General features: G+C 42.3%; 1 long non-coding RNA gene across 1 annotated transcript; it reads left to right on the top strand.

Moving 5' to 3' along the window:
* The first annotated feature begins 847 nt into the window (after positions 1-847).
* LOC136828695 (uncharacterized) lies at positions 848-23,369 on the top strand. The gene is made up of 4 exons (XR_010850185.1): positions 848-1,025; positions 7,909-8,052; positions 16,094-16,335; positions 22,817-23,369. It is a non-coding gene; the product is annotated as an uncharacterized lncRNA (long non-coding RNA).
* Positions 23,370-23,600: the final 231 nt, after the last annotated feature.

The raw sequence follows: 23,600 nt of genomic DNA, 5'->3' as shown, positions 1-23,600 counted from the left end.
ACTGAAAGCTACGAGTTAAATGGAGGGTTCATAGATGAAGTGGCCGTCTTCTCCATCACGTCATCATCTTACCATTTCGTCACATTTAAAGGACCTCGTCTTTCAACTATCAGAACCCATTTGGAAAAGACCTATCAGATTTTTTCAAGCCTTTTTCGAATATGTCTCAACTTGTCTTAGTTATTTTTATTTTTTCCATCATTCTCAGGATTGTGATATGTCCTTGTCTGTAAAATTCCATATCGAATATGAAATTCAGAAAGGCCGTAAGTTTTTCATTTATGGTACCAACTAAAGACACCCGTCGTTTGATAATTTTCCAACCGGTGCCTTCTTTTATTTTCTTCGAAAATGCTCTTTTCAGCCGTCCCTGCAGATTGCTTGCTTTTTTCAGAAGAGTTCTTAGGAACAATGGTTTTTTTTCATTATGTATACCAGTAATTGGTAAAAAGCACAAACCAGGAAGTTAGATTTCCTTGATTTCATAGTAATAATCCCACACGTCAATATTTAATGTTCATCAGTATATTACAATACCTTGCGAAAAATAAAATGCTTACAAAGTCATTTAGGTTATAAGAAACAATAGCTTTTTGTATGGGTGCAGACTGCATGACGATATTTCAGTTGCCATTTCTTCCTTTTATCACTTTCGTGTTGAGCGAAATGCTTTTGTTTTAAGGAAAAGCCAGTATATTTCTTATTTATCATTTTAAATAAATTAAATATAATAGTTCATAAATCATTTTGATCACTTAAAATATTTTTGACATATATAGTCGTAAAGAATTATGTTGTTTTTAATGCCGAACAATAGTTCTTCACGGGAAAAAGTAGTTGCCAGGTGGTATTTTGAAGTTCACCATAGTTGCCAGGTCACCCATACCCAGCTGCTATTCTAAAGTCCGCCGTTCATTATTCATTCCGTGAAGTTTAGCTGTAAAATGGAAATTCCCGGAATTGGAGAATCCGGCCGAGGAAGGACCCGTTGTATCTAACTATATTCAGAGCTTCATTCGAAATACGTAAGTCAATGAAATTAAGGAAGAAATCAAGGAAGACCTTACTAGATCGATTCTTGGATAACTTGAAGGTACAACTAAGCAATAACTCCGCTTGGGACATTACTTTGGAAATTCCTAGCCTATAGTATTTTGGTTTATCAAGAATTTACCGTTGTGTCAAGTCGGTCGACCGTAATTAACCCCAAAAGTTTTATGCTGGCCTCCATGTTATAGGGAAGCTATTGGTAAAAAGTGGAGTTTCGTTCACCGACGATCAACATGGCCTGCTATGTTAGGTGAGGATACGTTAGGTTAGGATAGTTTCTTTTATAGGCTAACAGGTTTCCCTAGCCAGTCTCTTCTTGAAAATATGTCTCCCTATTGACTTGCGTATGCGCGGAACCATTCCATTACAACAACATGGCAGTCTGATCTTTCTCCCAACGATTTCCCTCACTCAAAACCCCATGTACCCGAAGGGTCCCCGGTGGAACTATAGGGTAGCTCCGCGTCGCCGACGGTACTATAACTTGACTTTTTCTACAGTTTTTTGGTTGCTAACTATGAGTTTACCTTTCATTTTTGGCGCTCGAGTCGAATTAACCCGTAATTAACCCCCGTAGTCCATCCAACGAGTGGTTTCCATACGTGATCTTCACAAGACATAGCACGGGTACGTCTGTTTCGAACGGTTCATATCCCGTCCGGCAAGTGCAATAACTTGTTAACGTATGGGTAACCCCCCCCCGGGCCAGTACTAAACACAGTGAAGGGACATTCCATTAGGCCGACAACAAACAGATGCACCGCCAGTATCAGAACCCCTAAAAGTGTAGAAAAAACCAGTTGAAAAGGCAAAAACAGGCACGGAGCTAATGTATAGAATTACCCCACGTAACCCAGGGGTGCTTAGTGGTTGCAAATTTGCTGTATTAGTTATGGAGGGGTGGGGGGCTGGAATTGTCTTACCTTATAAGCCGTAATTTGATGCAGAGCTCTTTTCAAAAATATAGGTTACAATTTCATATCGTGTATAGGCAATTTATAAAATAATACCTGATAATAATTGGCTGACAGTCAGCACCACCACCTCCTTCATCAGCAGCATTAAAAGATTTAGGAAAAATCAATTTCCAAGGTAATAGTCTGTGCCGAGCTGTTGCTTACCAACTCTGAATAGCATAGTGGTAGGCCTATAGCACGTGAAAGTCGCCTTTCATTGCTCTTTTGCCTTTTTTATTGTACCTGGAGACTTGATTTATTATGGTATCCAGTAAGTTGTAGATGTCCATGAAGCTACGTTTCATTGGAAAAGTTGTGGTGTTGGACTTACAGGTAATTGTAAGCCGGCTATCCGTGGTGAGCTAGACTATGGCAACTGACGTTTTTCTATGTTATTTTACTTGCTTTACAAGAATTCAAAGTAATATTTTGTCGGCCGGCTGTAACTAAACTGTAATTGACCTTTGAAGACTAGCCTACATGACTTGAGTTACCTAACGTGGGGTAGGTCTAACCCGGCATTCTGCGGCGAGCCCACCACCCCCCTCCATAGCTAATACGGCAAAATTGTAACCAGTAAATACCCCTACGGTACGTTAGGTTGGTATTTTTAGGGGTGTTTACTGGTTACAATTTTTCCGTATTAGCTATGGAGGGGGGCGGGGGGCTCTCCGCGGAATGATGGCTTAGATCTACCCTGTCAGTAGTGTAGTCTTCTAAGGTCAATTACAGTTTAGTTACAGCCGGCTGACAAAATATTACTTAAAATTCTTGTAAAGCAAGTAAAGTAACATAGGAAAACGTCAATTACCATAGTCTAGCTCACCGCGGACAGCCGGCTTAGAATTACCGACTTATAGTTTATGCATTGTGTTGTTATTAGTGCAACCACATTTTTGTGATTCCCCAGCCTTTTACATGTAACAGTAATTTGGGGGTAAAAGTAAAGGAGACAACCGTACGAAGATATCATCTATTAACTTAATTTTTTTTTACACACATAGAAAAGGGTGTTTATAGCCTAGTACAGTACAGGTGAGACAATTTGATAAAAGCACTGGGATGAGAAATAAACTGTTTCATTATTTTGGTAGATCTTTCAATTTATTTCAACAGTACTGCACTATGTACACCCATTTTGTAGACTATTTGGTAGCCAAAAAATTATTTGTTCTGACACGACATACAAACCGTCAGTCCTTTGCATTAGGAATTACTTTCAGCAGAGCTGGAAATGGCTGTTGAACTTTTGAACAAGGTGGTTAGGCAGTTAACTACCGTCCGGGTGGCGGGAGTACCACCTGCCCGGATGTAAACATTCCAATTTGCTTTCGGCCATGGTGCGCTGCAGATGTGTTTCTCGCTCTCTGCCCTGACTACTGTTGACCTGTTTTCCCAGTGGGTTCTTTCTTGTTTTTTTTTTCTTTGCTATCATTATGAATGTTGATAAACCCCATAACCCCTTCTTCCCCCTGCATGTATGTCCTGGGGTGGGTGGGAAGAAGTGCAATAGCTTCCGCTCACGTGTATTTATGGACCCCCATGCCTTTTGCCCCACCTGCAGAGGATGTGTTTTCTCGTAATTCTCCATGCCCTGAGTGTTGTTCCTGGTCTGCCGAGCAGTGGATGTGGGTTTGAGGGGAGGAGACAGTACCGAAGGAAGCCCACCGAGACATCGTCTGAGGGTTATACGCCCCCGACGACTCCCTTGGTGGCTAATCCGTCGGCAAGCTTTCCCTTCTTGCTGCCTCTCCCTTGGGTAAGGACTCCCCCTCCCCTTCTTCACTCGCTTCGTTGCGTGTGGAAGGCCGCGGGGGAGCTGATGATCAGGACATCCTCTCTGGGGCCTCTCCTCGCTCCGGGGGCGATTTTTTTCCCCCAGAGCGAGTAGAGGCTTCCGCTTTTGACCTGACTTTTTCTTTAGGTTTGGCGGTGGAGGCGTCTCTTGTTGGCCAGGTATCTGACTTTACATCTACCTGGCTGCACCTGGGTCTTCCTGGTGTTCCATCATTGGAGGGCCTGATATCACATCTGTCCGGCGCTCCGGTGAAGACCCACACAGCCACCATGTCAACCGTCACCGTGACATTGTTTGACAAGCTGCCTGTGATGGTGGCCTTGCTCCTGGGCACCCAGTTGTCAACCGCTTCTGCCACACTCCATGCCGTGCCGCTGCCTCCTGGCTTCCTGGCCCCGTTATCTCTGCTTGGCCCCTCGAGAATGATCACGTCATTGGCGCCTTACATCTCTGTGCCTGCTCCTACTGTTGCCAACCCACGCTTGTTCCCAACTCCGGTTCCGGTTCCTAGTTGTACTAACTCTAGGTCCGGCCTGGCTCCTGCTCATGCTCCACCCGTGCCCTTGACCCATACACCGGCTCCTGGTTTTCCTGGCTCCCGTGCTGCTCCACCTGTCCCGGTAGCTGCTGGCCCAAGCACTGACGTCTCATCTACCTGGGTTGCCCCCGCTTCCCTGGCTCCCCTGGCTGCTCCTGCTCCTGGCTAGGTTCTTGGATCAGCCAGATCGTACGCCTGCATGGTCCAGAGGAAGGATTACAGGGGTCTGCTGAGATCCTCCCTCCTGTGGGGAGATTGGATCAGGAGGACCACACCCTGTTAGTACTCAAGGGTCCTCTTCCCCGAGGATAAGCCCTTTGTTGGCCGAGTTGGTTGAGCTTCAGACCGTCATTCGATGGGCCGGAGTTCGATTCCCGCCGCCGGCTGATGAAGAGTTAGAGGAATTTATTTCTGGTGATAGAAATTCATTTCTCGCTATAATGTGGTTCGGATTCCACAATAAGCTGTAGGTCCCGTTGCTAAGTAACCAATTGGTTCTTAGCCACGTAAAATAAGTGTAATCCTTCGGGCCAGCCCTAGGAGAGCTGTTAATCAGCTCAGTGGTCTGGTAAAACTAAGCTATACGTACTTTTCTTCCCCAGGATGCGGACACCCCCGAGATGCAGAGGACTTTTGCTGAGGTGATTGCGCTGATTCATCAACACAGTGACCTCAGGGAAGGGACCATGGCCTCATCTGTGGATCATCCTTCACGCCTCAAATCCTTCTTGGGACCAAAAAAGGAACCCAAGGTTTCGGTGTGGCTGCCATGGTCCACGCTTGCCGAGGGGGTCTGGGCGAGACAATTCCCTGCGATCGAACTGCTTGGACCAGCTGCTTCCCCCTCCTCTGCCTCAACAGAAGCGCTTCTGTACGCCCTCGGAGAGGGGGCATTGCCGCTTAAGCGGGTTGGCCTGGACCTGGTTCGTCTAGGGCAGGGGGTCTCGTTGCAACAACTTACTGCAGAGAGCATATACAGTATTTCTCTCTTGCAGCAACCCTGGAAGCCACCGCCATGGCAGCTTTCCAGGCAGTCTCTTGGTTGGATCTGTGGTCATTCACAGTATCCAAATTGGCTGCTTCCTCAGGCGCTATTGTACCCGTAAGGACTCCGCTTTCGGGAGACTGTGCCAGTCTGGAGGTAGAGGCATCTCCTACCTCGCCCATCAGACAGCAAACATATGGGCCAACCTGGTCCTGAAGTGGCGAGATGCCGTTCTTTCTCACTTCACCAGGCCCGTGGGGCTTGAGTCGGTAATGACACTGTGGAACGGACTGTTGCTCTGATAAACGGAAATCAGCGATTTTCGGCGTTGGAAATTGCTGATTTTCGTCTCTAGACAAGTGCCATAAAACTGGATCATCATGAAGCGAGGCCGCCATTAACCGGGGACTGCCTGTATTGGTCTCAGTCCCGAGACCCCAGTCCTTTCTCATCCCTCTTTCCGAGGAGGTGAAGCTCCTCGTTGGGCCAGTGGGTTTTGTTCTCAGCTAGCACTCTGCTGGCTGCGAGTTCGAATCTCCGACCGGCCAATGAAGAATAAGAGGAATTTATTTCTGGTGATAGAAATTTTCTCGCTTTAATGTGGTTCAGATTCCACAATAAGCTGTAGGTCTCATTGGTAGGTAACCAATTGGTTCTTAGCCACGTAAAATAAATCTAATCCTTCGGGCCAGCCCTACGAGAGCTGTTAATCATCACAGTGGTCTGGTTAAACTAAGGTATACAGTGCTTAACTTTTTCCGAGGAAGTGAGAGAGGACCTAGACTGGTGGATGGACGACAGGAACCTCTTAATAGGAGTATTTCTACATACTCCCCCTTCGGAAATGCTTCTGTTCTCGGACGCATTGACGGAGGGATGGGGCACACACCTGGAGGAGTTGCTGACTTCCGTTCTATTTCCGCTCAGGATTATAGAAGCAACCTCCACTCCTTCACCTGGCAAAAAGGGGAAGGAGACCATGACAATAAGACAAACCCAATGCTTGTGATTGCCTTAATGTCACCAACTTTAAAGTTCTTCCTAGCCTACTTTGCATGAACTGAGCTTCCTCTTTCATGCAAAGGGACCCTGAAGTCTGGCAATTGATCTTGCGCGTCTTACAACCCAATCATTTTGTTGGAGGCAGTTTTCCCTCCCTCACTGTATTGTCCAGGAGGGGAACACAAGGTGTGGTGAATTCCAGTCAGTTCATAGAGACTCACTCAGATTCCTCCCTCTAACTAGTGAGTCTTCCTAATGTAAAGGACTGCCCACCTCATGCCACCCCTCAATCTGACACCTGGACTGAAAGGCAAATTGGAATGTTTACATCCGGGCAGGCGGTACTCTCACCTCCCGGATGGTAGTTAACTGCCTAACCACCTTGTTTGAAAGTTCAATGGCCGTTTCCAGCTCCGCTGAAAGTAATTCCTAATGTAAAGGACCTCAGGTTTGTATAGTTAAGAAAAATACAGTTTACTTTAAAAAACTGTGATTTTTTAAATTAAATTGTATTTTTCCTAAATATACAAACCTGAGGTCCTTTACATTACATTTCATGCCCACCTCATGCCACCCCTCAATCTGACACCTGGGCCAAAAGGCAAATTAGAATGTTTACATCCGGGCAGGCGATACTCCCGCCTACCGGACTGTAGTTAACTGCATAAACACCATGTTCGAAAGTTCAACGGCCGTTTCCAGCTCTGCTGAAAGTAATTCCTAATGTAAAGGACCTCAGGTTTGTATAGTTAGGAAAAATACAATTTGCTTTAAAAAATTGTGATATCTTCGTGTGGCTTTCTCCTTAACATATACCGATACAGGGTTACATATACCGATACAGGGATTTTTTATGGAAGTTAAATGAAAATGAGTCGGTTGTGCCAACCCCCATAGCACATTGTAAAAGAAGAAAATGTGTAAGGCCATTTATAGGGATTCATTCCAGCCTAACAAGGGTGCTGTGCCATACATGGGTGTAAAGGTAACACCACTGCCCAAACTAACCTAGAGTGTCGTAGGCTAAGTCATAGTGTAAAATACAGGGATGCATCCTAACCTTTCCTTCTATAGTATAACCCAGGGTGCCAGCGCTGAACCCCCATCTCAAACTGACCTTAACCATAGATGAAATACAGAAACTGATTACATCCTAACCTCACTCAGCAGATCTTGACTGGCAGGGTGGGACCCCCTCCCTCCCTCAGCCTTGCAAAGTCTGGTACTTCTAGTCTACATCAAGTTTGGATTAGCCTAGGTAGTAAATGCATATACTTGTGGAGGAGAGGCATTCATGAGTGGAAGGCATTTTGGTACTGCCAAACAAATAGTAGTAGTTTTGTTGGTTTTTTACACATAAGTAATAGTTAGCCTTGTGCTATTCCATTGCTATCATTAATTTTTACACATTAGGGATTAGTTGTTAAATAATATTCGGTATCGGGTGTTATTTTTAGTTATTCCCAATGTAAAGACCTCAGGTTTGTATATTAGGAAAAATACAAATTACTTTAAAAATTTGTCATTTTAGGTTATTTGGTTATGGGAAGCTTTGTTAACAGAAGATTTTTTTCAGCAGATACTGGAAGGATTTTTGACCTACTTGCACCGCATGAGTTTGGATAAGCTAGTGCAATGTTACACCACTGAAAAGAAGTAGTGTTATTTTGTTGAAACAAGATAACTTGTTCAATTTTCTCCACTTCCTTCTTCCATTTCTAAGGTAAATTAAAATTTGTTTTTCTTAATATATTTGTATCAACAGTGTTGTTTCAATAAATGTTTTTCTTGTATTCATTTCGTAGTGATTGTGTCAACAGTTTCGTGTCAGTATGTTTTTCTTGTATTCGGTATGAAACTATGAAAATCTGCATTGGAATGTAATTAATTTTAGTGGAGTGGTGCCTGTATTGATGTCTTAAGTAATAGTAACTGAGCTGCTTACATACAAGTAACTGGTTATTTAACACTTTTAACAAAGACATAAAAGTTTTGTGAGACTGAAGTTACTGAACTAAAGTTGAAATCTGATTGACATATTAACTGTTAATGTTAGGCAGTAATTAACGTGATTGTGTTGTTTATTGGTTCAAGTATAACAAATATTTTTAATGTGTTTATTGGTTCAAGTGTAGCAAATAATGTTTTTAACAAATGCATTCTTGTTAAGTTTAATAAGGAAAATATTTGTCACTGATTTTAGTATACTGTCTGTTGAATAGGAAGAAAGATGGTAACTACTAAGCTTTTTATGTTACTGATTTACAAATTTGATGTAAGTAACTTACCAGGGAATTACATAGCTGTTGGTTCCTAACCTATGGCAGCTTAAAAAATTCAAATTTTGCGCGGCAGCACTTCTGTCGTTTGTGTGTAGGTGACAAGGTCCCCCCCACTATCCAGGACTCAAAGGAACAAGTCGTCAGAGAGCTCAATTTTTTTCCTGCCGGCTACCTATCAAAATTGGCAGTTTTCCTCAACTACTTCATCTCTTTTCAGATAGTTATTTACCCGATCTTGGTGAAGTAATCAGAATTATTGTTGTGCGGTTTTCAATCATTGGTGGATTGTTTTTCTGGTGAACTTTAGGAATTACTTTAGTTAACGATGCCGGATTCCAGTTCATCCAGTATTCGCTTCTGAGTGTTGTAAAACTAGTTTGAAAGTTTTCTAATGATTCTCATACTAAATGCACTAAATGTAGGGGGCAAGAATGTAGTAAGGATAATACTTGCATAGAGTGTCAGGATTGGGAGGATAAAAAATGGAAAACCGTAAAATCTCGTCCAGAAAAACTTGAAAAAGAGAAAAAGAGGAAAGCAGCCCTTAGGGCTGAAAATAGGGCCAGTGTAGATTCTACTCCTTATGCTAATGTAGGGGATGATAGGGCTGTTACTCCTACAATTCCTCCTGTTTCTCCCATTGTAAGTCCTCTTACTTTACCATCTACTCCTGTTCCAGGTTCACATGATTCCTCTCTCCATGCCATTACCAGCCTCGAATCAAGGTTCAATCAGAAGTTTGGATTATTATTGAATACCATTATAGAGATGGGATCTGCTATTAGATCTCTGATGGAGAAAATGTGAATAATGACAGGGCAGTGAGAAGTGATAGTGTTGTGAATGAGGAGGTGGCTGTCCGTCCCACCAGTGCTCCTAGACAAAGGTCCCTATCCCACTCCCCTGCACCGGGGAGAAGACATACCGGAGGTCCAAGGGAGGCTGGTGGGGTTTGCCTACAGGCAGTCGCCCCCTCTGTCAAGCCTGTCGTTGGTTCCCAGGCTTCGACTAAGCGCCATTGGAAAGGTGTTCCAGTGCATCAGCTTTCGTCAGATTTGGAAGCTTCCCTCGGACAAGAAGCGCCTGTATCGCTTCCCTGCTTCTTCGCGCCCTCTCAAGAGACGTGCGGATCTTGGCAATACCTCTCCTCTGGCAGTCAAGATTGTACACAACCTTCCTGCAGCTTTCAGGACCAGCCTGCTTCTCCAGTCCACCCTCGTCATTCGTTGGGAGATGGTCCTGAGCGCTATAAGCGCCCAAAGTGCCTGACTTCTTCCGAGTGCCCAGCGCCCACTGACTCGCACCTGACTTCTGCTTTTGAGCGCCCGGCGCCAACTCCTGAGCTTCCAGCACCAGCAGCCGAGCGCCCAGCCACTTCTTCCAGGCGCCAAGTACCTTCCTCTTGTCAGCCGCCATCATTATCAGTTCAAGAAGATTCATTGGCCCCACTCCAGCATCAGTTGACGGAACTTACAGGTTTTTTGAAGAAAACCTCATGAGTTCCCGAAACCAAGGACAAGTTTTTGTCTTCTGTCCCTTCAGAGGAGGAAGAGGTTGTTCAGCATACTCCTCTCTTCTGCAATTTCTCCTGGATAGCTTTCCAGATTTCTTCGTTCCTGCTGCTCCTACTTCTCCAGGTCTTACCTTCCTCTTGAGAAAGCAGTCATGGGAGGGTACCAGGTTATCCTAACTATTTCTTTCCTCCTCCTCGAAGAAGGCTCTCCAAGAGGTTCATGACTGGTTGGCCTTTAAGCTCTGAGCCCTGATCTAGACTTTTACTCCAACGCCTCAGACTTTGGCTGGGGAGCCCTACTGGGAGTCGGATAGTATCTGGTATGTGGACCCCGAATCAGCCAAGCCTTGTATATAAACATGAGACAACTGAAAGCAGTCCAGCTAGGCCTTAAGAGGTTTTCGTCCATGGTCTGCAACAAGACAGTAATAGTTCATGTGGACAATACCACGGCCTTAGCATATACAGTATCTGCAAACAAGGTGGGACCAATTCCTTTTCTCTCTGCCAGGCAGCAAGAGAGCTACTCCTGTTTGCAGAACAAAATAGTGACTCTGGTCACCTTATTTATCCAGGGAAAGTTGAGCATGTTGGCGGGCAAGCAGAGCCATCGGAAGCAGGTCCTTCCCACCAAGTGGACCCTGGATCCCCTTGTTTGCCTAGATCTTTGGAAACGGTGGGGCAGGCCAATGATAGACCTGTTTGCCACCTCCAAGAACCATCGCCTTCCTCTATTTTGCTCTCCAGCCCCAGGTCCTCTTGCATGGGCAACAGACACCATGCTGCAAGATTGGTCCAACCGGGACTTGAGTAGAGGTGACCCACGACTCAACAGCCACCCCACTACGCGTTAAGATGAGAGCCACCCAGAGGCAGTATTCACCTACAGCAAGGTCAGGGAGGTGTTAAACAAGTTTGACACACCACAACGCAACTATGACCCTCATAGCCCCGTTTTTGCCCCTGAGGGAGTGGTTTCCAGACTTTTGGCTACTGGTAGATTATCCAAGACTCCTTCCCCAAAAATCTTCTTTACTCAGACAACCCCACTTCAGAAGACACCACCAAGTGTTGTCCGCTCTTGCTCTGACAGACTTCAGACTGTTCGTAAGCTTGTCAGAGGGAAAGGTTTTTCAAGGGGAACTGCAGAGACTATTGCAAGATGCAGGCGAAAATCTTATAGCCTCGTCTACCAGGCCAAGTGGTCAGTCTTCTGTCGGTGGTTCCACGACCACAATGTCTCATCCTCTGATGCCTTTGTAACACAGATTGCAGATATCCTCCTTTACCTGAGAAACTCCAGAAATTTGTCTTCCTCCACAGTTGAAGGTATCGGGCTATCCTTAGCTCAGTATTTAAACTTAAAGGCCTGGATCTTTCGTCGAACTTAGATATCAGCGACCTGCTAAAGCCCTTCGATACAATGAAACAGGAAGGACAATTTGGTCTCCTGAAATCTGGATGCGGTCCTAAAATGGCTGACTGGTCCAGCTTTTTTTGAGCCCCCTTCGTTCTGCTTCCCTTAGGAATCTCACATGCAAGACTCCTCTTCTATGTGTTAGCGAAGTCTAAACATATTAGTGAGATTCAAGCCTTTGATATAAGGGTAGGTTTTCCTAAGGAGATGCAGTTTGCTCCTTCACCCTAGGCTTTTTGGCCAAGAACGAGGACCCGTCCAAGCCCTGGCCTCGTTCATTTACCATTAACCCTTAATGCCGACTGGACGTATCGTAAGTTGACTAAAATTGTCTGTCGGGTGATGAGTGGACGTACCGTACGTCGACAACAAAAAATTTCAAGCTTCGGTCAACTTTGACTCAACCGAAATGGTCAAAAAACGCAATTGTAAGCTAAAACTTTTACATTCTAGTAATATTCAATAATTTACCTTCATTTTGCAACAAATTGGAAGTCTCTAGCACAATATTTCAATTTATGGAGAATTTTTTTTAAAAACTTTCCTTACGTCCGCGCGGTAACTCAGCCGAACATCTCAGAAATTCTTTCGTCACTTTGTCGTAATGTTTGCACCGTTTTTATATTAGTTGTTACATAAAGTTTTATATATGAAAATGTGTGCAATTTCATGTAGAATACAAAAAATAACTCATGGTTGTAGCTTTTATCAATTTTGAAATATTTTCATATAAATCACGATAAATAGAAAAAATTCGACCTTCGGTCAACTTTAACTCGACCGAAATGGTCGAAAACTGCAATTGTAAGCTAAAACACTTACAGTCTAGTAATATGCAATCAATTACCTTCATTTTGCAACAAACGGGAAGTCTCTAGCACAATATTTCGATTTATGGTGAATTTAAAAAAAAACTTTTTTTACGTCCGCTCGTTATGAATTCATGCATCATTTTGTGGTAATATTTTCTCTGTGTTGCTTTGATCGTTTTACAATTTATATACCAAAATCATCACAATTTAGTGTACAATACAAAGAAAAAAAATAACTCCTTAGCTTTAACCGTTTTGCTCACAGCGCGATTTGTATACAATTATATGAAATTTTTTTTCGCGCTGTCATATATTTCAATATTTATATATGATAATAATATTTTTTTTCATTTATGATGGTTGCATACTAAACTTCAGGCAATGACAAAAAAGGAGCCAAAAATGAACTCTTAATCTTGAAAACTAAGCGTGCTGTGATTTTTTGAAAAAAACTTTTTTTCCGCTTCGGCACTAACTCCCGAACGCCACCGGCATATGGCAGACACTTTTGTAAATAGAGGCTCAGTGTTTAAGGGTTAAGGATTTAATAGATGTTCTTGGTCATGACGAAGAAGAAAGACAACTTTGTCCAGTCAGAGCTGTTAGATATTATCTGAAAAGGACAGAAAAGATCAGGGGTCCATCCAGTAACCTCCGGTGTTCGGTTAAGAACCCTGCTCATCCTTTCAAAGAGCGCCTTTTTGTTCTTCCTGAGAGATTTGATTTGAGAGGCACATTGGTTCCCAGAACCAGGAGGATGTTTTACCAAATTTTAAAGTGAAAGCCCATGAGATCAGAGCGGGGTCGGCCTCTTTGGCTTTCAGGCATAATATGTCCCTGACTTCCATTATTCAGTCGACCTACTGGAAGTGCAGGTCTATTTTTGCCTCTCACTATTTGAAGGAAGTGGAAACAGTTTGATAATTGTGTAGAGTTTTCAAGTTTTGGGGAGCCTGGGGGTACAATGTATCTGAAGTATCCACCAGTCTTAGTGGATAGGTTGTGGTGTTTTTTATAAGTGTTTTCAGAGTAGGTGACAGCGTTGTCTTCTCGTTTTTAATTTTTGGTACTGCACCCAGGGCAAGGGCACCTTTTGTATGGTTTGCTAATGATCAGGCCTTTCCTCGGCTGCAAAGCTCCCACTTAAGTAGAGGTGACCCACGACTCAACAGCCACGCCACTACGGGTTAAGATCAGCACCACCCAGAGGCAGTATTCACCTGGAGTAGCTCTCTTACCAGGTAAGGAAACAACAAGCATTGCATTCAGTGCTGGCAAATTTTGTATTTCAAAGTCATTACCATGCCTTAATGTTTTGGAGTAGAATATGTCCATGTATCCCACCTCCATTCAATGTGGGGTTCAGCTGTGTAATTACTTGGTAAGGTGCTTATATGAAAATGACATTTTCATACAATAAAATAAAGTTTCATATATACTTAACAAGTAATTACAGAATCAGCACCCACCCTTCTCCCCTCTTATGGACATAAGGGCACAGATAAATTGAGCTTACCTGCCAGGTTGTTTCCTGTGATCCCCGATAGTAGCTAGGGCCTGTCACCTACATAAAACATAGGAAGCGCTACCAGAAATTTGTTTTAAAAAGTTGCCCCCCGAGATAGAAACATTAGGCCTAGCTGCTTAATTACATGGTAAGTATATATGAAACTTTATTTTATGAGTGCCATTTTTGTCATGAAAGATAAGCATGGTTTAATGCTGCATGTAAAGTTGCTTACCATGGAAAACAAAAAATTAAGTATACCTTAGTTTTACCAGACCAATGAACTGATTGACAGCTCTCCCAGGGCTGGCCTGAAGGATTAGACTTATTTTACGTGGCTAAGAACCAATTGGTTACTTAGCAACGGGACCTACAGCTTATTGTGGAATCCGAACTACACTATAGCGAGAAATGAATTTCTATCACCAGAAATAAATTCCTCTAATTTTTCATTGGCCGGCCAGAGACTCGAACTCGGGCCTAGCGAGTTCTAGCCAACAACTCTACCGACTCGCCCAACGAAGAACTACCCCATGAAAAACAAGAAGCCTATCTTCTATGAAGGAACAATCGATTGGACTTTGGTAGCGTAATTTCACTGCCCTTAGAAGTCAAGCTCAGTTTGTCTTGGAGAGAGCTGAGAGAGCTTATAGTGAGGGTGTGAGAGAGATCATACGCTCCAGTGGTGGTGACTCTGGGTGGTGGTCTACCCTTGAGTGATCACTCTTTGGAGTTGATTCTAGCTTTCCTCCCCTTGTAGGAGCTGACTGAACTGATGTATATTGCCCTAAACAGAAGGCAGAGCTGTTGGTCAAAGTCTTTTTGAGCAAACAGTGTGGGCTTCTCCATCGTTTTTAAAAAGATTGCTGATTTCATTGCTGTTATGATTACTACCAAATTTTGAAAAATAGTTGGATTTGCAAGTTTTCCTTCTGTCTGGAGGAAGGGAAACATTGCTGCATTACTTTAGGGATTAAGTCTTATCCCTCAGAATACAGGGTGATTTCAGTTACCACTATTTTATCCAAGGTTTTCTAGCTGTTGCTCATTAGGCATCTTATTGAAGATAGCTTGCTACCAGTGTTACAGTATGGAATTTGTAAAGGCTTTGGTATTTGTGACTCATTCTTGTCAATATCTACCATCTTGCAGAGTGCCCTTGATGGGGGTGCAGATGCATACATGGTTAGTTTAGATTTTTGTGCAGTCTTTGATTCTGTGAATCATAACACATTTATCTACTAACTAAGATTAGTGGGAATTGGGGGATCTTTTTTTTTCTTTTAAGTGAATTTTCAATAGGCAGAACCTAAAGTGTCTGTGTTGATGGCCAATATTGTAGCGCTAGCAATGTGATTTCAGATGTGCTATATATTATCTGTTAGTGACAGGTTTGCATACACCAACAGTGCAACTGCTATTTCTTCTCCTGACCTGAGGTCTGTGGTTGCAGAATCCTTGAACAGAGATCTGGTACATATTCATTGACAGAGTAGGTTTTGGGCATGAAGCGTACCCATTATAAAACTCAAAGTATAATAGTAGTTTTTCGATCCAGAACACTTGCCTTTGGAGACTGATTTACATATAAATGTTATTGTTTTAGATGTCAGTTAGTCTCCTTAGATTTTAGGTGTAATTCTTGATAAGAAATTGAGTTTTTATTAGCATATACATAATACGGTATCGCTTCCTCTGCTTCTCAAAAGCTTAGTATCTTGCAGAAATGTTTGTGAATGGTTGTGGTGAAGCTGTTATTTAAGGTTTTATTCTTCCATGTTTGTTCTTTGTATTCAGGTGCTGACTCCTCTCAACTCTTGGATAGTTATGTCACTGTAAAATATGTTTTGCCAGCTCTAAATGTTGACTTCTTGGATAATGTAACAAGCATTCATTATTTTGTATAAAATGTACTATGACAAATATCCTTTACACTCTTATTTACTTGACCCAGCTGTATTAGCTGGCAGCACTATTCAGGCTGCTGCTGCAAACGTATAATTTTCTATTTTTAGGTTTAATACTACTTAGTTTTTCTTAGAAGTTTTACTTTGGCTACAATCAGAATGTGAAGTAGTTTACTAAGTGCAGTTGTGGAGTCTTTTGAGCTCCAAATGCTTAAGTGAGAAACAAATTGTACTTTTTATTAGCATTTCCTGAATTCAAGTATCAATTTTGTTTTTGTTCCATCATATTATTATCACCTTTTTCTTTAACTTCTCTCTCTTTGCAGGCTGATTGTTCTTTGGATTTCTCTTTGGATCCCTTTTGGGATTGCAGTCTGTTGACTTTCCTAAGGATTTCCAGCTGAAGATTAAAGAAAGTTAGTTAGGAAGTGACTCCAAAGATGCTGTGGGTGAAATGACAAAGAAATCAATCTCACACAAATTTAATTGATGGCGTCACAAGAGATCGCTTATTATTTTAAATTATAACTGGAAGAGATGGTAGGAGCAGCACCATTTGTCTGGAAAGGCAGGTATTTATATATTGTATTCTTGTTGCCCAGAACATCCTGAACTGTGAAGCAGGTATTGAGAAGGGAATATCTTCTAGGCAGGAGGCATAGGTACCAGAAGTTGTTTTTGTTTTAAATTTTTTGCAAGTCTCATTCCCATGTTTTGGTCTCTCTTTAAGTTTTTGTAATGGCCTATGGTCTTAGGGACACTCCATGTAAGTTTTTTCATGAAGGTTGGTGGTTTTGTTGTTTTGAGATTAAGATAAAGTAGTCATCATTATGCATAGGTGATTGACATTTCTAAAACTGTTTTCTTTTCAAGAATTTTATAAATCATGTCTCTTGTAGACTGCATTATTTGTTCATTGGTATTTCCTGTTTTCATGACATTATTTAAGCACTATATTACCTACTTTTTATAGAGAAATGTTTTTTATCCGTGGGAATTGAGTCTTATGACAATATTTGTTCCTACAGGGACACAAACTTGACACCTTTCATATATGGAGTATCCTTCAATGTATGTTCAATACTGGCTGAGAACTGACTAACAAGGAGGATATCCTGATGGGGGAGGGGATGGGGTTACCCACACTGTTCTCATGCACATCCTACATTGTCCCTTTAGCCACTGTTGTGTATGGATGTAGCACATTGCCCTCTTTCTGATTTGGCTGTTTTGCTGCCTGTGTGGCTCATTACCATTATCTTTCTTTCTTTCTTTCTTTTTTTTTTTTTTTTTTTTTTTTTGCCTTGACACTGTGTGTGTGTGCGTGCGTGCGCGCGCTTCTCTGAGCACAGTATGGGGAATAAACAGAACTAAGGCTGCTTTTGGGGTTGTGGCCACCCATATAACTTGTTCATGTCCCCCCATTGCAGTGGATCTGTGCATGGTGTGTACATCATGTAGAGATAGGGCTTGCATTTGTGCACTCCCATGATAAGTGTATACAGTATGTATTTGGGTCTTCCCCTCAATGGAATCATTGTTTGGGGGTGTTAGAAGGGCAAGGAAAGGCTCCCAGTTATTCCTAGAGAGAGTCCCTATGCCAGAAGTAACTGTTTAGTCCTCCGCAATCTTTCCTACTCTCAATTGCAATCTTCTTCCCCCCTCCCCTAGCACTTCCACTTCTGGGAAAGAGCAGTCACCTCTTTGCAAACCCATTAACCCCGCATCAGATGATGAGGAAGTTGAGGATAAATCTTTCATGTACCTACAGGTTTGGCATTTCTCCCAGAATACTGTATTGCTGATCCTATGGAGGGACTCTGTTTTCTCCCTGCTTTCTCAGCAAATATCGTACAGAAGGGCTTTCATTGCATGATAGCACAATCTTAGGACCCCAGTTCTACTTTACCCCAAGTAAAGTTGATGTGGCCATAGAAGTGAAGAAAGAAGATCCCTGACATAACCTGATCTTCTTCTTAGCCACCTTCGAGCCATTACTGGGAGGCAAAGCACTGCCTGTGAGTACTATCTAATCATCAACTCTGGGTACCCAGAGGAAGCCTCAGCCCCAGGAGACTAAGTAAGAACAGGCCTGTCTTCTTCTGCAAAAGGGCTCAAACATTTCCCAGCTCTTTTGGCCCCTGTTCCAGGGCCAGTCAAAGAGAGAAGGCAGAGGAAAGAAGAAAAGAGGGAGTTGCTGAAAATGTCAATCCCCATTCTCTTTCTGCCATAGGTTAGGGGTTGCCTGTCGTGCTGTTGGACAGTGTGGCGGCAGCAGCAGCAGGCATTGAATTCTTGGGTAATCTCCATTCTTCAGGATGGGAACAGACTTCCATTACGAAACCTGACCCACCCACCTGTCAGTGGGCCATGTGGGCGGATGTAAAACTGTTGCAGAAAGATGCAATCAAGATCATTTTATATGGTCCCTGAAGTTCTATAGCTGCCTTTTCCTAGTGGAGAAGGCCTCTGGAGAATAAAGATTAGTCATAGACCTCTCAGCACTGGACAAGTAAATATGTCAGACTTCATTCACCATGGAGGCAGCTCACATAGTTTACGAGAAGATGACGTCATGATCCCAGTCAACCTACAGGATGCTTATTTTTATATCCCCAACCATTAGGACTCGAGGCAGTCTCTCTGCCTCACATGCAATGGGACTGTGTTCCATTCAAGGCGCTCTTGCATCAACATAGACACATCTCAGGTATGCACCTGGGTCCTAACCCTGTTCTCTGCTTGGGCTCACTTGAAGGGCATCTGCCTTCAACACTACTTGGATGATGGCTTATTCTTGTTCCTTCCAAGGAGTGACTTGTCTAAGACAAACTCCATCTCTAATCTATATGCCATGATCAAGGTGTGGTTATAAACTGGCAGAAGTCAGATACAGGCAGTCCCCGGTTAATGGCGATCCGGTTTTATGGGGCTTGTCTAGCGATGAAAATCGGCAATTTTTGGCGCCGAAAATCACCAATTTCCGCTTATCGGTGCCCATAATTGGGTATTGGAGCCAATACATACCTAACAGAGGCGCCAATAACCAAAAATCAGCACTTTTCGGCGCCGATAAGCCGAAAAAGCGCCAGAAAATGGCGATTTTCGGTTATCACACCCCCAGAATGGACCCCCCGATGATAACCGAGGACTGCTTATATAGTCCCCAAGCAATGGATCAGGTAGCTGGGGCTGGTTCTGGACATCGTTGTAGTGAAGGCCTTCTCAGTCAGTTCTGCAGGGAAGTGGTTTCCTGTCAGAGAAAGAACAGCTGTTCCTGTGTCAACCACACATTCACAGGCATCATCTAACGATCCAACCCCTACTGCTTCATGGGTGGACGTTATCCAGTATCTCCTGTGAGAGAGAGGTTTTTCTCACAGGGGAGTGAGGGAGATGTTTTGGTACCTATGCTGCTCCTCTGCAAGTGTGTACCAGGGAAAATGAACCATCTTATGAGATTGGTGTTATAGGAGGAGTTACTCTCTAGTTTGCACATCTCTGCAAATAGCAGGCTTCCTTGTCTCTAGTCACCAAGACAAAGACTTTTTGGTTTCTGCAGTGAAAGGTTACTGTGTAGTTCTCTTAGGTTTCCAGCTAAAAGATTTGGACCCATCTTCCTTAGTAGAATTATTCACATTATTAAGGGATATCGAGCAATCCTACTCTACCTGGGAGGTTTGCCTCATGATGGGATGTTTCCTTGATCCTCTGGAGCTTGACAGTTGCCTCCAACAAAAGGTTATCTCAGTCTTTGAATAGAGACCTTAAAATGGTTTTCAAATCGTGTCTGTAATTGGTGAAGAGAGTTGGGGCATTAAATGGCTTGTTTTATTTTGTTTGGCACTTGGGAGCGTGTTGCTCACTCTCTTTCTTCCTTGGTTCCAGACATGAAACTCTCCTTTGTTCCAGATAAGAAATTTGAGTTTCTTAATCCCTTCTCTCCAAGACTTTGTTGGTGGAGACTTGGCTGAGATGTTGCTGTGTCATTAAGTGCTATCAGAAAATACACTTAAGGCCAGAGTGCAGGTGGCTTTTCATTAGCACTAGTTGTCTTGAGGAGGTCCCTTGGAATACATTTCTCTCTGGTTTCATGAGATCATTATATGGGCATATGGCTCCTCAGAGGAGGAGTTGAGCCTCCTGACTTGTCTAAGATCTCATGATGGTAGGGGCATGGGGGAATCTGACCTTATGGAAGAAATTCTCTGTATAACCCCCTCGACTTGGGACCACCTTGACGTGGTGAGGGGGCTCTTGAGCCCCCAGGAATATGTGCCTGGGTTTGAGTCCAAGAGTCCCATATATTATATATTTGTTTGGAGTAATTTTTGTGGAATTTTCTACTTTTGCTAAAATTTGTTGGACCTGTTAAATAGGAAAAGATGCAACTGTTCCTTAAGGCTGGGCCACAGATTCCAGGGGGGGTCTGGTTCTGGGGATAGGACTCTCGGCATTCTATCTGGTTTGCCCATAACATGATTAGGGTAGGGATGATTGTATTCTTGTAATACTCTCAGTCCTAACAAGTGGGTTTGGCTTACACTTTGGCCACTCCAATCATGTTGTGCCATCCCCTGTGGGGTAGGGTAGGGATGCGGACATTTGGGAGTCAGTTCTCACTTGTGCCATTGGTGGAAGAATAAACTCCATGAAAAGCTGGTGATATCTTTTCAAGGTTTTTTTTTCTTTCTCCCTCTCAAATCTTTATAATAAGTTCAAATAAAGATTCAGGTACCCATGGACCCTTCGATGGTACTGACTCAGCACAGCTGACAACTGCTCCTCTGTCAGACTTTTAGAAAAAACTAAAAAAAAAAAACCATAGAGTAATTACGCTGGAACCCTATGCTCCAGTACAGAGCAAACCTAAAAAAAGTGAATATCGTTTTGACCCAACAGTGACTCTCTTCGACTCCCTCTTGGCGAGTGGAAATTGGTCAAGGTTTCTAACCTTAAAAACAGAACAGAAAATTTCAGCCCCAAAGTTAGAAAACTAGCTATTAAACAGACATTCAATGGCAGAAATGTCACTTAGACAGATAAAAGACGTGGCTTATAGAAGCCACAAGTCACAGCAAAGAGTCAGTCTGAGGACTATGTGTCTATAACGACAATAGATAATACAAATGTAAAAATGAAAAAACATGACACTATGAATAACATTCAGGGTACTATTGTGCTTCCTGAGAACAGTGATGAACCGATCGAAAAGAGTATTCTCTTGGCCTCTCTTAAAATAAAGTTATCTCAAAGTCCAAGGTTATGAGGTACATAATATGCCAAGTAAACAAGGAAGTAAGCAAATGGTAAAAATTGCAAAAATAAAATTTTGAAGTTCAAGATCTACCTCAAAAAGTGAAAATATTAGGCCAAAACAGAGAATAAAACCATTTGTCCCAAAGCCACTAAAGTGTAAAATTGTTGTAAATATGGGCATGCAAAGAAGTATTGTAGAATGAACCAATGTGTGCATATTGTGGATCTGAAGTCAAACTACCTTTACCTCATACTAATTGATGGATGTCGCCCAAAAGTATCTTGATACCTTTTCCTTGACACCTGTGGTGGCTGCTCGACATGGGGTGTGATTACCAGGTTCTGGACCCAGCATCCTACATCATCTTCAAGTACTTAGGCTTGGTAGTTCTCTTTGTGAATGAATGAGGCATGAATGGCTGTTCCGCCTTACTTTCTTTTACATTTCCATACCTGAGAGCATTCAAGCTGAAGTAAGCACTGGACCTGAATAAGTTTGAGACAAGTACAGTATGAACACCTTTTTACTAGGTTAAAATGTTTTGCTCTCTGTTCCCCCTTCTATAACAAGGGGAAGGGGAGACATGGTAGTTTTTTCTGAACCCACCATATATTATCAGCCTGGAAAAGCTGCTGGCTGATGGGACATTTTACTCAGAATCTCCTAGTTCTCCAAACTTTATTCCCAAGAAGTTTCTGCCGTACAGAAACTACAGGAGGGTCCAGACCTTGCAGTCTGTTTTTCATAGTGAGTTAGGCAGCATTGCTAATCCTTCATCCTTAGGTTGCAAGCAATGAGAGGAATGGTCCTACTAGTGGGTACTTCATATATGAAAGGCACCTGATAGGAACAGATTACAAGTGATTTATGTTTTTTGTAGGTCTACAAACCCAAAGCCTTTCATATAGGTTTTACTCGGTCTCTTTTGCCAAAAGGATAATGGCTGGCATCCATAAGGAAGGAGTGGGTAATTTCCCCCCCTCCTCTCTGTCTCCACCAGGTTACCCTCCTTGTTAGGCAGTTTACAGCTGTTACCCTCCTTGTTAGGCAGTTTACAGCTGTTACCCTCCTTGTTAGGCAGTTTACAGCTGTTAGGCAGTTTATAGCTGGTCCAGCACATGCTCTGTGAAATACACCATATATGAAAGGTCTTGCCTTGTATACCTAGGAGATCTAGGTACCATCAAAATTTGTGAGTTTTGACTTGGAATATGTTCATGTGGTCCTCTGTAAGAAATTCAAGCCTCTGCTGATCTATCTATTGCTTATTTTTGATATCCATAGGAGGGAGTGACACATGGATACATGACTATTGTTAAAGGTACTTGAACAGCTCCACTTGTTGTTGGAGGTTTGACACTTTTCTTTCAATGAGAGAGAAAATTTTAAAAAACAAAATATTGATGATACAGGTTTGACACTTTTCTTTCAATGAGAGAGAAAATTTTAAAAAACAAAATATTGATACTAAACTATAATTTGTGGCATTCCTAGGCTTTTGGCATTGTGCAAAATTTCGCTCAAAGTAAAATTAATCTTCCTCAGTTTGAAAGGCAGCAAATTAAAGTTTTTGCAATTAGTAATTTTAAAGCATCTTGTAAGTATACATTTGCCAGTGTCCTTTGGCCTTCTTACTTGGAAGACTCTGTGGTCATCATATAAATTTTAAGCAGCAGTTATAAGAGTAATAGTTCATTACTACCTTACCACATCAATAAAAAGTAGGTATAAATTGGTTAAAGGAATTTGGGTTGTGAAACAAGTAAAAAACTTGTAATTTTTCTTTCAGGAATGGGTGCATGTATGAAGAGGTTTCTCTATTTCAAGACAAGCAATGGCAGTCAAGAACAGTGAAATTGGCATTGCTATGAATTTGGTGGTTCAGCGGCTTTTCAAGCTGTGCCATGATCTTATCATCGAGAGAACTGAGCGAGTATTGGAATTTGGGAGGATTTGGTTTTGAAATCCATTGAATATGAGGAATTTGCAGTAACTTTCTGATCTTAATGACATCCATCTATTGCCAAAAGATAGGAAATAGAATGAAATTTCTCACAAAAGTCCTCCTTGCCTATGGTATGTATGTTTATAACACAGGCCAGGAGTACTTTTTTCAGAGAAGTGCCATTCTATTTCATACTTTAAATAAAGTATGAAATAGAATGGCACTTCACTGAAAAAAGTACTCCTGGCCTGTGTTATAAACATGCATACCATAGGCAAGGAGGACTTTTGTGAGAAATTTCATTCTATTTCCTATCTCCGGGCAATAGATAACCTGTGCATGTGCATAAATACAAATTAAAATGTCCTTTCAGATATTAATAAAATAACCAATTTAATCCCAAGTGAGTTTTAATTCTCTCACTCATATGCAGTAAACAAAAAAATGTAACCATACTATATAAATTTATAACTGCAAATTTAAGTATTTCGGCAAGGTGTATGCTCTTTATCTGTATGTAAAGTTATACTTTCAAAACTGCATTGATGAAATCAGACTGCAAAAGCAGCTTGCACCACTTTTATTATTTCCCTCATCCTTACAGGAGTGCTATAGTTTAATACTTTCT

Source organism: Macrobrachium rosenbergii, chromosome 43, assembly GCF_040412425.1.
Source record: "Macrobrachium rosenbergii isolate ZJJX-2024 chromosome 43, ASM4041242v1, whole genome shotgun sequence".
NCBI lineage: Eukaryota > Metazoa > Arthropoda > Malacostraca > Decapoda > Palaemonidae > Macrobrachium > Macrobrachium rosenbergii.
The sequence above is the reverse complement of the archived record's forward strand: the minus strand, read 5'-3'. Positions and strand labels throughout refer to the sequence as shown.